The 13,535-nt window shown below is 40.3% G+C and overlaps 1 protein-coding gene across 1 annotated transcript in view; it reads right to left on the bottom strand.

Annotated features, from left to right (window-relative positions):
- The window catches only part of LOC109852020 (protein numb), a 47,017-nt gene that overhangs the window by 30,778 nt on the left and 2,704 nt on the right, over positions 1-13,535 (bottom strand). The gene's annotated exons all lie outside the window — the stretch shown is intronic.

Raw genomic sequence — 13,535 nt, 5'->3', positions numbered from 1 at the left:
ATAACAGCGTATAGTCGAGTGGGCGCGGCCTGACGTTGGCGCGACGTTGTACGTATAAAATCGCCGTTATGAGAAGTAAAGACCCGATCAATGTTGCCATTGAACCACATCGTTTCTCCTCAGTATTTCCGTTGCAAGAGAGACTACACAATAATCAGACAGTGAATGAAACATTGTTCGACTCACGTTAGCCGTTGTTTCACACCAGTCAAAAGATACCATCTTGTGTTGTTCCGCGTTTCTGTTTACGCGCGACGATGGTCCGTCGCTTTAGACTTCTGAAAAATTCCGACAAGTGAATCACTGCACTCGACGGTGCACGATTATTCATCGTGTACCTGAGTAATAATTATAATATTACTCATCGCATGTGTGCAAAAAAAATAGTCAATATAAATTGCGAATGCGTCATAAAATCGGTGACCGCGCGAAAGCGTGACATATCGTCAGGAAAGTGAAACCGATCCTGAAAACGAACACCAGCTTTGCGCAATTACTGGTTAGCAAATGTTCGGAGTGAATTTATTTTCATAAATCGATAAATGGATCAATAAATTGGATCGTGAAACAAAAGTAAAAATTGGGTAAAAAAATTTAATATAGAATTACTGCATTAATTGTTTAATGCAGTAATTAAACTTTACTAATTTTATTATATTAATTAATTTTATTGTATTATTTATTTGTAGATACAGTTTTGTGAGACACTTCGTCAAGTATCAAATTTTCGACAACATTAGCATGTTTGTATTAACAGCGGCGGACCGCGTGTTGCTTAAGCGTACAATCTGTCGTAAATCATTGGTGTGATCACCACGAGACGCGCGAAACGTGTTAATAAACATCCAGTTAGATGAATAAACAACGTGACAAAACCATTTGCGGACAAAGCTCTTTGTCAACAAGTTGCTGCAAGAACCGGCAAAGCGCGCGTGAATAAACCGCGAGAAGTTCATCAACCTCGTACGATCGCGTCGTTGTAACGCCTGGCTACGATCAAACCTATATGGAATGTATCGCGAAGTACGAATGGTTGCCTAACACAGCGCGTGTGTATTGTCGCTTGCTCCTTTGTGCGTAAGCAAATGTTGCGAGTCTCATCAGTCACAAAGAAATTATTATTTGAAACGACAAAGAAATATGCACGGTTTTCTCTTTATTTAAATATTGCAACATGTGTGTTTCTTGTTTTTTAAATGTATGAAGTCGCTGAGTTAATCCTGTTTAGCTTTACTGCGCTTCCTGACTCGCTTTCTTGACTACAACCTATAAATTCTCAAGAAAATATTTTCCATAATAACAAAAAAGGACGAAGATTTCTCGGAGAGACATTCGCAATCGTCGGGATCGCACGTGTTTCTCATCAGAACTACATGTCCTCATTTCAGGACACGAGGAATCATAGTTGTCTCTCGCAACTGCTACTTAAATAACATCTTGCACGTTTTTTACTGGATATTGTATACTCAACAATGACGCGCGTTTTTTAATATAAATTACAATGAAATTAGTGACGCTTGAATTATTCTGCCCATTATTCTCGATAATAGGAGCTTACTGTAACATTGAGAGAAATAACGCGCAGATCGTAAAGAACTTTCCAGCTTTTCGTGTGACATTTTGACACAATTTTCAAAAAAACAGTGCATTTTCTTTGACAAAATGAGTAAATAAGTAGATATCTTATTTTGAAATGCACGCGATAACGCGTTTCCCGGTTGGAAATGATGAAAAATTTAATCTCTTTTTTGTTTAGCCACGCGCATCATTATGAATATTAAAACAAAGCGCTCTGTATATTTCCTATATTCTTTTCTTCGTACACGCGCGACATATATTTATAATACCTACCAGGAACTGCCGAGGATGAAACTGCATATTACTGCAAACCGCAAGATACGGTCGCGGCTTGAAGCTGATAACACGAAAGTCGACATATTCGCTGCGCGCAACGGCGTTTACATGTACGGTAAATTTTTTAAGTTTTTAATACAGAAATCGGGCAGTAAGCAAATAATGAAAATCAATAGCAATTAATATAATATATGTTTCTATATTTACATACATATTTACATATTGCATGTTTATCATCATATATTTTTCGTAAAACGATGAAGTTTCAGTCTTTTTTACTGCAAAATAAAATTGACAACTGTAAAAACATAAAATAGACGACGAGAGCGATAGTTTCCGATACAACGACGTAAATAGAAAGTAGAATTTACAACCGAAATTGGAATAAGGAAATAAGGAAAGGCGATTTCTCATGCATATGTTTCCAATTTTCGTTCCGAGAGAAAATACGTTCTTCCGTCGCGGGAGAATATAGCGCGAAGTTCAACGCACACCTGAAGGGTACCTTGGCGAGTTTTCTCAGCGATGAGGCGACGGCGAGAGGCGCGTGTCCTGCGTTACGATCAAAGTGGCGAGAGATGAGAAAAGGAAAAAGAAGCTACCACGGATAGTAGAAGTCGCCGACGTTCTTCTCTTTCCTTCTCGACGCGATCTCACGCAGCATCCGTCCGAAAATCAATATCCAACGCTTCGTACGACAGATCCTGTCAGCAAGAATGAGATAAAAATAGATGCGCTTTGAGAAACTGATTGTTCTGAGTTTGCGCCAGAGTCGCAAACGGAACTGACACACACGATAGATCGGTTTTCTTAATTGGGAGCTGCATTTGTTTTATCGCGTACAGACTTTCTTTAAAGTTACCTTTTTTTTAATCTCATTGTGTGCACTTCGTTCGACGGTTTTAATTGAGTTGAATTAAGTATATCACTTCGTCGATATTGCAATTCACTGAATTCACTCAAACAGTTTTATTCGCGACACAATCGTCTCGTTGCGAAATTCACTTCAATAAGAAAACAATTAATAAATGCCTTCTCCGCATTGGCTCCGCAAAAACTCGGTTGACGTAACATCGAAATTAGAGAATTATTATAGACGTAAACAATAACACCACCTCGATTTTACCGCACCGAAACGGAAGATTGAGAGAAACAAGGTCCGTACACGTGCCAGAATTAGAACGCGATATGTTTAGATCTCATTTTGGATACGGCCGTTTACCGTCTATATGTTGACAGAATATATACGTTCCACGTGTGTGGCGCGATTTACCCGGCCAGTAAATAAAAAGTAGATTATTACCTACGCGAAGCGCTTTCGAATGAATAAACATGAGAAAAAACTGGAAGCGAAATAAATTCTGTGCGTGACAAACGCGCAAACGTCTCCAATTTTCGGCGAATGGACAACAAAATATTCACGAAATATTGAAAAACCAAGAGCGAGCCAATATCCGAGCAAATATGTTCGTGTTTCAAACTCTCTCGAACGAGAAAGGAAACTAGCCGCCGGTCATTTCGCTGAATTGTGGAATTCAATCGGTTCAACGCTTTCTGCTGCTCGTCTCTTTGTCGCGCACGAGATCTTATCTGTCGGGAATTTTGCCATAAATCTCGACAGAAAAATGTCGGTATGAAACACACACGCACTTCTTCATCGCGAGAGCGAGTGATGAATTTTCGCTCTTGACGATTTGTACGTAACCTAACCTGCGGGCTATTTTCCAGTAAATTAATTACTAAGTTTACACTTACATAGCGTGTAATATGACGCTATTGGGAAAATAGAGAATTAAATTGAGCGATTCGCGTAAATTACGCGAACGTGAAATGTATCCGCACACTTGAATGCGGTATAATAAGTTTATGGCACAAAAGTCTATTTATGCGAGCGCGACACGACTCCAGCTACTCACAATGCGTACTGTCAACTCCACTTTTGGATTCCCTCTGGTTTCATCCATCTTCTGGTTCTCCAGAGAGAGACTTGTGTATATATATATACGTGCCTATCTAATAACAAACGTAACTGCACAACGAGACTCTAACTTTAACGGATCAACATCTCAGGATAATTCAGTGAAACGGTTCAGCGAATTACAAATATTCAAACGAGTAAACTACGTAAAGTTATAAAAACAATTATATAACTTTTTAGCACCGAAGTGGTTTTTCTATTTTCTATGGAGATAAGTAAATTTACGTCAATTTATTAACGTGAAAAATGTTTTTTTTTCTTCGAAAAATTAGCGTAATGTTTTCTCGAGTAATAAAGTGCACAAAATAAAATGCAATCTCTCTCTCTCTCTCTCTCTCTCTTATCGTATGTATATTGCCACTGGCCACAATATAGAATTATATAAATAAATATATAATGTCATAAAATTAATAATAATAAATATATATAATAAAAAACTAAAAATATACACAATAAGTACATGTAAATAGAAAATAAAAAAATACAAGATAAATGTACGTTTTAAAAATTAATTTCAGAACTTTCCGCTCTTTTATTTTTATCTTTTGCTTTCGTGTATCCGGGATAGCGCGAACGCAAATCCCGACTACCAAAAATTATGCGCTCGACATACCCACGTTAGGAGTATTCGCAAGGGTCAGCCTCGCCGATGTGCAATGGCGAGGCCTCGCCCAGGAGGAACCGCCTTCTTGATCACGGTAGCCTCCGCGCCAAGTAAGTTATAAGCGAAATGCCCTGGGCCAGCAGTTTTAATTGCCTTCGATCGTTTTTTTATATACGGGAAACGGTTTGTCGATCGACGTCCCCTAGCGGTTGCGTGTCGATTCATCCGGGATAAACAAAAAAGGTAACATAGCAACCATCAATCGCATCGGATCGCGACAGCTATATGCGCGAGCATTTCAAAAAGAATGGTTAGAGTTCCCGTGCGAGAGAATAATTCGGGACGAAATGCAAAAATCGGTAAAACTTCAAGACCACATGTTTGCTTTTGTGACATATATTTGTTGGTGCTATATAATATGTTTGTGCGTGTGTATGCGATTTTAGTTTATATTTTATTCGATTATCAAAACGACTCGATTGACATGTGGATGCGGTGTATGAAACATTTACTGTTTATATCCCCGATAAATTTAACAATAACGCACTACGTAGTTATTTGAGTTAAATTTAATGATTGCCAGAGGCAAAATTATTTTATCTAGTTTGCAATTTATGTGCTCGACATTTACGCGCGATCGCGTTGTGTCTCGTTCAGTCACTTTATGATCGTCTTCATTATCATGAAACTCATGTTCGCGCGATAACGTTTGCGAAAACTGTATCTCTTCTCGCCAACTCTCTCAAAATTAAAGGAGATATTATTTCTCCGTTACAATTCCCAGGTATTTTAGGAATCGCACAGAATTCTCCCACGCATTTCCTACAATAAACGGTAAATGGTTTATTCTACGATCGTGCGATTTAACACGGGCAATCAATTTTCCGTGAAATGTACTTTTGATAGCTCGCGTTTACGTTGCTCCGGAGTGTATTTCACGTTTTAATTGCATTCGACAAATAAATGAAGTTGATTGCTGCAACGCAGAAGGAAGAGTGACGAGGTGAAACGTAACGTGTTCGATATGTCATAAATATTTATTCTCCCAGCTATTATACACAATCAAAGAGCTTTGAACACGGCGAGTTTAAAAATTTCTACGTTTTCTCGCATTGTGTATATTTGCGTGAGTATGTTTTTATTTGAATTAAATCTTGCAAGTATCGCGCAAAGTGATTTTTAATTTCATCGTTTCTCGCGTGATACGTATGTGTGGTTTATTGTTCGCGTATGAAAGAAACATCGATTATTTCCTACATGCTGATATTTATAATGACGTAAAGTATATGATAAGAGCTTGTTACAACGACGTGAGAAAATGAACTCAATGCGGTGAAGCTGTTACGGCACACGGTCGATATGACTGCTCGGCGACGATTTTCCGATGGTTTTCGAGAATCGAGTTTTCTCAAGTAAGCTTCTCGAATTTCCACACGTTTCCGCGATAGCCAAACGACGTTTGTACTCTCAACCGTCGCAATTTCGCGTCTACATCGGACTTCACTCGACCCTCTTTCCCCGAAGAGAAAAGTCTATCGGGAAATAACAAGGAAAAGATTTTGAGAAGAATTCTTCGAGTTTCCGAGTCGCCCATCCCCTGCCTCCTGGAAATGTATCGCTGTACTTGTGGATCTGCACAATGCCCGCCTTTTGTTGCAACGAATGGTTTCCTTCTCGGACAAAATAGAAATGTGGTGTGGTTAACAAGTGCACGAGCAAACAGCGAATTGTAAAAACACATTTTACATAATATCGAATTTACCACACACTTGATATATTTTTCTTTTCATTACAATACAATTATGATATTTAAAATAATATTTTTAACTCGGTCTTATTTTTGTTTTATTTTTAATTATTTTCTAATATATTTTTTCCTAGATTTTCTTTTTTATATCAAGGGGTTTTCTCCGTTAATAAACAAATAAAAATAAATATCTTCTTGTTTTGGCACGTAAACAGTATTTTAATAACAAACAGCATATTATTAAAAACACAAATTTAAACTACGTTTATCGAATTAATTCAAGCGTATCCACACCAACGATCGCGAGATATTACGCAATATAAAAGGGAAAACGGATAACCTTGTGGTAATTCGTTACTCGCGCGTTCTCGACGAAAGTACCGAAGCATAAATTCCACCAACTCGATCAATGTACAATTTTAGTAATTTTCCATGCAACCTTGAGAGCCCCGGCAACAATAGAGTCTACTTGGAGATTCGTGTCGAAGGTGGCGAACTGTCTTAGGGGCAGCATTTGCGTAATATATACCGGCTCGGGAGCCAACAAGGTCAGTGCTTCACGGAACACTTCGCTGTACATTTGTCAAACGCTGCCCGACGTAAATGCGTCGCACGTATATGTGTGTGCGTATTCTCTCTTTGTACTACGAACCCGCGTGCTAAGAGCAAGCGGTTTGCACCTCGAGTGCGTCGACTTTCATCTGCGCGTCGTACGACGCGTGATTGATAAATATCCGAAACGCATAGACAATAGCATCGCGTATTGTTGTCGTTTCAGGAGAAACAAATGTCAAACGCTGTCTCGTAGCGCGACAGTTCGCCAGACGCTCTCTCATTGCCGACTCGCGCTTCAACTGTTTGCAGCGGCTAAAATTCACGGGTCTTATTCGCCAGATACGGGCGATTTCCGAGTTCAAAAGAAAGAACCACTCGGTGGAAAGAAATTTTCTAGCAACAATAAAGTCATGCGACTGTGTACTTTAACGAGCTGTCGCGCAAACGCCACGTGCGACGATAATGAGTAATCGTTTGACATTTGTTCATCTGCAGAATGAAACTTGTCAATGATAACGTGATACTACCGTCAATACGTTGTCTCGCACACACGTTGTCAATCGTCCCACGTAAATCCGCGGATAAAGACTCTCGCGCCACAAAGTGTGCGTCACAATGAAATCGGGGGCGCACAATTGTATCGTGCGCTCTTTCGTGTGTATCCGCGATAGTAAATCCTCCTTCGGCGTATTATCAGATCGATGCTATGGGTTAAAGCGCGAGAGACTCGATGCCTCGTTTTCCAGTTCGAGCTGTTATTTTCACGTACGTAGATAATATTTCAATGCACTTAAATGCAATCGATAAGTGCCGCATGTGTATCGACAAATGAATGTTCCGCGCAAAAGCTTTTCAAGTTTCAATTTCACGTTTTTTTTCGCGGATCCTCTTTATTTCTCACGATTTAATAAATACAAATCACTTTATCGGTTCGGCGTGCTTCAACAACCCTTCGAATAAAATACTTTTTTTTTATAACACTCATATTTCTTCCAATTGTTCCACAACTGACAGCGTGAGTGCACGTTTAGATGTAAAACCATATAGTTTTTTTAAATGCAATTTTCGTATGTAGCAAGTAAAAACAATTTTGCAGAACAGTCTACGTTTTGCAGAGCGCAGCGAATTATTGTCGACTTCATTTTGATTCGCGGAATATACACCGAGAAGCGGCGTCGACATTTAAACTTGATGTATGCTATAATATGATAATGGATGTGGAACTTGATATGCAGAGAGACACACACACATATGAGGTCTTTATATTTTCGAAATTTCCATGAGAATGGATTTTGTTCTACGTCGTTTGTGTAGCTTCGGAAAAAAACATTTGCTTTAAATTCAATTTATAAAATGAAAAACGTCAGCAATTTTTGCGCGCTCTCCGCACGTGATATTGATTTATTGGATATATTCGATGAACCTGTACGGGAAACGTTCCAGACTTGTTCAGGAAGAGGAAGAAGGAGAGGAGAGACAGGCGGTTTTGCCCGGAGCTTCGGTTACCTCGTCACGCTCTTACGATTAGGCGGCAATGTGAGAACCGCCTCTTCGTTACGTAAAACAACGATCCACGCATAGGTTGTGGCGGAGAAGCCCGTGTTTTTTACGTTAAACTCAGATGACAAAAGGGTGCACCGTATTCTCCATTCACATCCTCGTGAAAAACGATAACGAAGCCAGTCAAAAATTGTTACAAGCGTTGTCAGTCCGAGTTGCGTCGGAAATACGCAGCGTTAGTCGCGCTAACTACGCACCGAACTGCCAGACATCGAACAATTGCTTTTTATAAATTACATAGTTTTTGATAACCATATAAGATAAGCGTCTCAATGACCAGACAAATATCATCGGCCGGATATTTAAAATTTATATAAAATAAATATTACCAAGTATTTATATATGTAAAGTGAAAGAAACTAATATTTAAACTGCGTTGGTTCTATTGCCAATTTATTATTTGCATTTAATTTATATTTCTGAGCTTCGCGTTATCCAAATATTTTAATTAATATTTTACAAATTATCTTAAATCTAATTTAGATGTTTTCAATATTTAGATTTTTTTGCAGTTATTAGATCTAATTTAGAATGTTAATCGTTCCAGATTTTTTTTTTGCCTTCTTTCAATGCTGTGTGTACATACGCCGCTGAAAGAACGATCGAATTTCGTGTTTCGAGAAATGATCCATTGTAATGCTAATATTGCCTCCAAGTCCTCGCCTGCATTGCAGCGGGTATATCTATATTTCTTTTGCTATGGTAATGTAGGAAGCGCGACCGCAAAATAAATGTCACGTGTAAACGTAGACGGACGGCGACGCCGCCGGCGTGGCCGACGTGGCTCTGAAATTATCGCACGGACACAGCCGACTGCATTTTGCATCGTGTGCCGATGCCACAGTTTCAGAAAGAGACGCGCGGCTCTCGTGTCGCCGACATTCTCTGTTTACTGTCTGTTTAATCGAAAACGTGCAAATAAACGAGCGATTAAGAGGCCGACGCGAAAATAATCTGTTAACTCGACTAAGAGAAATTAATAATTGGACTCTTTCCACTTAAGCGACAGATGCGACGAGAGACAATTAGCAGGTTGCGAAAAAAACGCAAAGACAAAAAAGACGAACACAAAGTATAACAATATAAATTGCTGCCGCTTTCAATTCAGCTTCATTTCACTCAGAAATCTGATTTTTTCGGGTGTTTTTTTCCAGAAGCGTCACACCGTCAATTATCAATTAACATTTAAATATCTTTCGAAATCAACGTCTTGGAGCAACATGATGCGCTGTAACAACACGTTGATAATAGAGTGAGTGAATAAAACCTACAAGCGATAAGACGTCAAAACAAATCGAGTCCCGAACTGTGCAATATTAAAAAAAAAAAGTGTCACGAAAGATAATCACCTAATTTTGGACGATGTTTCATTACGTAACGATTACACACGTCGCTGAACGCTTAATCGTAAGAATAACATGTAAGAAGTGGAATAACTGAAAAAACGATTACGAGAAGAATAATGATTGTACAGTTCTGTCACACGCGATTGTCGTAACAATTAAATAAAATTTAATGAACTGTTCATTGGCCATTAGCGAGACATGTGTCGAAGCGACGACGTCAAAGATGACGATGACAGTTTAACTAAGACGAGGTTCTCGGGTCATCAGTCGATGCTCCAACTTCGATTACAGATAAGAAGGGAGTGCCCCCGGGTAAACGTAAACATGAGATATCGAGGAAGGGCTCCAACCGAGCGTGCGGCGATTTCATATGCGGAACATCGTAATGCGCCGCTAAGTATCCATCATGCTCTGTTTCGTTCAGAGGTTTCTTTTCGCGTCGTCGCGAAACGCTTTTATTTCGTGCGTATCTTATCGTCAATAGCGCTAATGGCGCTCATCGAGTGTCTCGGCAATCTCAAGTGGCAAACGCAATCGTAGACAAACGATTATCAAAACGTTTTCTCGCGTACTTCTCGACACAAATCTGAGGTCACCTCTCATCGATTTATTGTTTTATTTTTAATAATCATTTGGAAAACAAACGTAGAAACAGATTAACAAATAATTCTACACGATGAAAGTTTGTGAACTCGTAGCTCCGTATCTTTGACGAAGCAACGTGAGCCCTTCGAGGGCGCGCTCTCCGGCTCTCTCCTCGTCCAGGACAACGAACCAATTGTTCATGCGGAGGGTAACGAGCGTTTGCTTCGTTATGGAACGTAATTGCGCCCGTCGCCACGTGCCGGAACGTGCCTTCAACCGCGCTGAGAACGCCGACGTTCGTTCGCAATACGCAAGAAAGCGGCATAGAAAAAATCCGTGACGTTGTGGAGAAGTCGCGGTCTTTGAAAAAAATTCCCTCTCTTTAATTTCTTTGAAAATAGAATTTCTTCCGCGTTTATGTACTGTCGCGACCTCCGTTCGATATCGACTTGCTCGGAGAGCAACTCTTGAATTGGAAGAAATGAGCGGAGCTCGAACGTTCGAAACGTTACACGGCGATAAAGCGGCCAACCTTGGTCGCGCGGCGCGCGACGAATAATGCGCCCGTTAACTTGCAAACGTGGCGGCAGATAACGCCCTTCCTCTCGCTACCATCTTCGGTCAGGATCGAGGAGAAGGCGCTTCCTTTCGTAACGCGCCGAGTTCCTTTCCCTCGACCAAGGGAACGAGAGAAGGGTACAAGAGAGAGAATTAATGCATACCTCTTTCCTCGCGTGGGAGGACATCTTGCTTAATGATACTAGAGCCGAGACTAGCGCACGAACTACCTCCCTCTCGTTCTCTCTCTCTCTCTTTCTCTATCCCGGTATCTCGACGTGCATGCAAATACATCATTTCCCGGTAGGCGCACGTAACGAGCGCATTATAGCCAATGAAAGTGTTGTAAGACGAATGGGTTGTATAATAAGCGCAGATCTCGTTATAAAATTGCGCTCGCGCATAATGTAATAATAACGCAAAGAAGAAAAAAAATAGAATCTCGAGTTATGTAAACAGTAATTCACAGCAGCCACGTAATAATTCGCGCGACTTTCTCATTTTGTGAACTCGGTGTTCCGGGGATTCGATATTTTCTAGTTTCCGAGCAGTCTGATATTGTTAATGAAAATTGACAGAATTGTTTTGAGTAAAATGGAAAGATGGCGCGTCTCAATTAATTTATTTCATTGTTACTCTACGCTTCGCGTTGATAATGAGACCGATTTACCATCGCTCATCTATTATTGCTGATGTACTTGTCCTAGAAAATCGCAAAGTGCAAAAATACTTTGTGTGTGTGTGTGCGCGCACGTGTAATCACGAAATCAATGCTACCTTACACAGTGCTATTATCTACGGCGTCGTGTACGTCACGGAAATAACGTCAGAAAAACTTAGTCGTTACTCTCCGGTGTCCTAAATTTCGCGATGAAGTAGTCCTCTCCCGCCCTCTTTCTCTCAGATTTGCAAAAGTAACGGTTGATATCAATCTTTCCAGTTCAAGGCTTTGAATATAAAAACCTCCTTCTTTGTGTGTCATCAAATGACGTTTTTTCTGTGTTTTACGCCAGTCGCATGTGATAGTGCATTAAAACTTGCATTTTTCTCTTTTATTCCGGAAATTATTGTGTGTGTGTGTAGATTGTGTATGTGGTCAGGCAGAAATATTTCAACATTACCGAGAGAGAGAGCGCTATTATTCATTACATGGAAAAGCTTAATAATAGCCGCCCGGAACACCGCGAAAGAAACCGATGTCCAGACAAATACCGCATTGGCGTGCGACCTGGTGGCCTGGTCCCGCCAGGTACGTATCCACAATTTTCCCCTCCGTGCTGCTTTTAGTGTGCGACGCATTCTCGCGTTTGTTTGACTTTGTCCCGCACACATGGGCGCCGTTTGCATGCTCATCGTCGCACCGGCGCGCGTACAAACCGGCGATCGATAGTCTCGCCAAGAGTCGAGCCGAAATGATTCCCGCCACGATATGTACATACGTGCGGGCGATTCGTGACGTCACACTCGAGGCGCAATTCTCCGGCAATTCGACATCCGGGATCCTGCGCGCAAGAGGAACGAGGACAACAAAGCTCGAGGAGAAAACGCGCGAGGTCTGTTTTGACGGTGCAACGTCGCGGGCAACGCAATTTTACAACTTACTTAACGAAGTTTTATGCAACGGGAAAATTTGCATCGACTCGTCGTCGTCGTCGCGTAAAAAACGCGACGATTTCATTGTGAGCTGAATACATATGTTTCGCGAACATTTGTGGTAAACGAGCTTCTAACTATTAACATATAAATTACAACGCGGGCGAAAACCGTTTTGAAATTTCCGACGTACTTGAGAACGTACGGAAGCTGAAAGAAGTCTCTTTGTGCAAGATCCGCTTTCAGAGAGAAATTAAAAGTGCACCTACTGCGGAGCCACCCGGCGAGATCAAGGTCGACAAGATCATAAAGTTTTGCGGCCGAGAAAAAAAAATGTCTCGGTGTTTAGACAGAGGAGGAAAAGTTGCGACTGAGAAGATCGCAAAAAAGTGCGGGTTCAAGAATCATATCGTAATTATTCGCGAGCTCGTTCCAACTGCAAAGCGTGTTGATAATATTCTCCGTGCAAGAAGAGAGACGATTGAGATTGTTGAGTGCTATCGCATGTTCGCGACACGATCTGTGTGTGCTCGACAATTCATTGAATTTCGTTTTTGCCAGCGAATCCAGTTTGAAAGGTTAACCGCGAACTATACGGAAAATGCGGCATTAGAGACGACCTCGGCCTGCCACACAAAACTATATTCGTGTTGGACAATGACGCACAACCGAGAGAAACTACGTGTAGTAGTTGGCGGTGATTTTCATAATTAAAGAGGCATATCTCTTAACGGCGTGCTGAAAGTGGATTTTTTTCTTGTATGATTTGCAGATTTTTCCTTAGATTATTATTTGTGACGCAATTATTGATGCAGTTAGCCTGGAATTTTTGAGATATTTTAAAAATGTTTGAAATACTTTTCAGCGTCTGAATAGTTTGATATCTTGTAAAACTTAAAAAAATGTGAAATACGAAAAAACCAATTTGTCTCGAAAACCATAAAGGGAAACGGATATAGTCACATCAAATTATTGTCTTGTTATTTAATCTTCGATCATGTTAAACTATCTATTAGCGATAATTGGGTAACTTCGTTTCCTCCCTCTATCGCGTATAAAATTACAATCTATATAAAAGGGTTAAACCAAACCAGCTTCTCTTGTCTTCATTCAAAATTAACCAAAGTTATCGAAGCAAAATATACCTTCAGCATA

The sequence above is a fragment of the Pseudomyrmex gracilis genome, unplaced genomic scaffold (assembly GCF_002006095.1).
Source record: "Pseudomyrmex gracilis isolate BER0280 unplaced genomic scaffold, ASM200609v1 scaffold_23, whole genome shotgun sequence".
Taxonomy (NCBI): Eukaryota; Metazoa; Arthropoda; class Insecta; order Hymenoptera; family Formicidae; genus Pseudomyrmex; species Pseudomyrmex gracilis.
Note: the sequence above shows the minus strand (reverse complement) of the source record. Positions and strands in the feature narration are given on the sequence as shown.